The 2500-nt window shown below is 40.2% G+C and overlaps 1 protein-coding gene across 4 annotated transcripts in view; it reads right to left on the reverse strand.

Moving 5' to 3' along the window:
• The window catches only part of LOC142349540 (endoplasmic reticulum resident protein 44-like), a 558035-nt gene that overhangs the window by 121162 nt on the left and 434373 nt on the right, over positions 1-2500 (reverse strand). The gene's annotated exons all lie outside the window — the stretch shown is intronic.

The raw sequence follows: 2500 nt of genomic DNA on the forward strand, positions 1-2500 counted from the left end.
GTGTGTATGTGTGTGTGCGTGCGTGTGTGTGTTTGTGTGTGTGTGTGTGTGTATGTGTGTGTATCTGTTTGCGTGCTTGTGTATGCGTGTGTGTGTGTGTTTGTATGTGTGTGTGCTTGTGTGTTTGTACGTGCGCGTAGGTGTGTGTGTGTGTGAATGCGCGCGTGTGTGTATTTCTGTATTTGTGTGTGTGTATGTGTTTGTGTGTTTGTGCATGCGTGTGCGTGCGTGTGTGTGTGCTGGTTTGTAAGTGTGTTTGTATGTGTGTGTAGGCGCGCGTGTGTGCGTCTGTATGTGTATGTGTGTGTGTGTGCGTGTGTGTCTATGTTTGTACGTCTGTGTGTATTTGTTTTTGTTTGCGTGTGTGAGTGTGTGTGTTTGTGCTGCTTGTCTTTGTGCGTGTGTGCGTGTGTGTGTGCCTGCGTGTTTGTTTGTGTGTGCGTGTGGGCACGTGTTTGTGTATGTGTGTGTGTGTGTATGTACGTGCGCGTAGGTGTGTGTGTGTGTTTTTGCTGTATTTGTGCGTGTGTGTGTGTGTGAGCACGTGCGTGTGAATTTGTGCGTGTATGTGTGTGTGTATGTGTGTGTTTGTGCATGCGTGTCCGTGTGTGTGTGCTGGTGTGTGTGTGTTTGTGTATTTGTGTACGTGCTTGTGTATGCGTGTTTGTGTTTTATGTGTGTGTGCTTGTGTGTGTGTGTGTGTGTGTGTGTGTGTGTGTGTGTGTACGTGCGCGTAGGTGTGTGTGTGTGTGTGTGAATTCGCGCGTGTGTTTTTGCTGTATTTGTGCGTGTGTGTGTATGTGTGTGAGCACGTGTGTGTGATTGTGTGCGTGTATGTGTGTGTGTTTGTGCATGCGTGTGCGTGCGTGTGAGTGTGCTGGTGTGTTTGTGTGTGTGTATATATGTGTGTGTGCGTGCGTGCGTGCGTGCGCGTAGGTGTGTGTGTGTGTGTGTTCAGGCGCGCTTGTGATCGTCTGTAAGTGTATGTGCGTGTGTGCGTGTGTGTGTGCCTGCGTGTTTGTGTGTGTGTGTAAATGTGTGTATGTTTGTGAGCACGTATGTGTGTGTGTTTGTGTGTGTGTGTGTGCGTGTGTGTGTGTGTGTGTGTGTGTGTGTGCGTGAAATTGTGTGCGTATATGTGTGTGTACACGTGTATATATGTGTGTTTGTGTCTGTCCTTACGACGTTTACAAAATCAATCAAATTCCTGAGTAAATAAAACTTGTACTAGAGCTCCGGTTTGTTTTACAGACTAACTTTGCCAGATAAGCCTCAGCATCATTTGTGTTTGAAATGTTTGCGACGGTTAGGATCAAATTGATATTTGCTTGCATGGATATTTTTCCAGAACGAACAATCATAGAAGGTTTTTGACCAGGAGAATGATTGAGTTTAATAAATTTAGTCGACGACTTCGGATCTGTAGCATCCTGCAATCTCAACAAAACAATGTTAACTACAAAAGGGATCCTCTACGCCCTAAAGTTATATTCGAGCTATTGATGTTTATACATAGTTTGAAATGTGGGAATCTACAATAACCCGGGCCGAGGTTTCACCTCTATTTCACCCCCAATTAGCGGGGCGTTTTCCACTGCTATTTATCGGAGAAAAGAGTGCAAGAGTGTAATTTTAAAAAATAACACTTCAATTACACTTTTTTATCCACACTTTTCACACTCTTTGCAAAAAGGGTAATTAAGGGTGGAATGATGAAAGATTACACTCTTTTTTCCACCCTTATGCTAAGCATCAATATTTTTCACCTTTGTAATTGAGAGAGTGTAATATAAGGTGGACTGATCAAATTTACGCTCCTTTTTACACCGTCATGGCTTGTACCATTTCTTTTTACACTCTTGCACCCTTGCTATTGAAACAGTGTAATTTCAGGTGGACGGATTAAAAAAGTACCGCTTTAAACGGATAATTACCGCTCTAACGGATAAAAAGAGTACCTCTATTTTCCACCGTTATGACTTGTATCATTTCTTTTTACACTCTAACACCCTTGTTGTTCTTTCAAAACCTGAATACGGTTTTATTTCAAACAATTTCAACACTGTTTTCTTTCAAACAAATTTACATAACTTGTTAAAAAACACTCAAGTTTTCCCTTTGTGTAAATTTTCCCTTTTTTTATAAAGTCAACCAGCTCAGTTTTTAGCTCTTGCTTTAACCTACTTTCAAATTTTACAATCGATTCTTAAAAAAATCAGTTGGTTGCAAGAAAAACCAACTGATTAAGATAAATATTTCAATATGATGGATCAAAAAATTGACTTTAAATTATATTTGCGAAGTTTAAAAAAATCAGTTGGGTGCAAGAGAAATGAAAAATGCTTAAAGGAGCCAAAAGTAGTGCAAAAGTCGAAGATTTTTACTTTTGAATCAATTTTTTTTATATGATCTTAGTTATTTTTATTTCTTTATGCACCAAAAAGAGTTCTCAATTTGAGGAATTGGAAAAATTGGTTAAATTTATTATATTAGGAGCTTT

Source organism: Convolutriloba macropyga, chromosome 11 (genome assembly GCF_964194025.1).
Source record: "Convolutriloba macropyga chromosome 11, txConMacr16.3, whole genome shotgun sequence".
Classification (NCBI taxonomy): Eukaryota; Metazoa; Xenacoelomorpha; order Acoela; family Convolutidae; genus Convolutriloba; species Convolutriloba macropyga.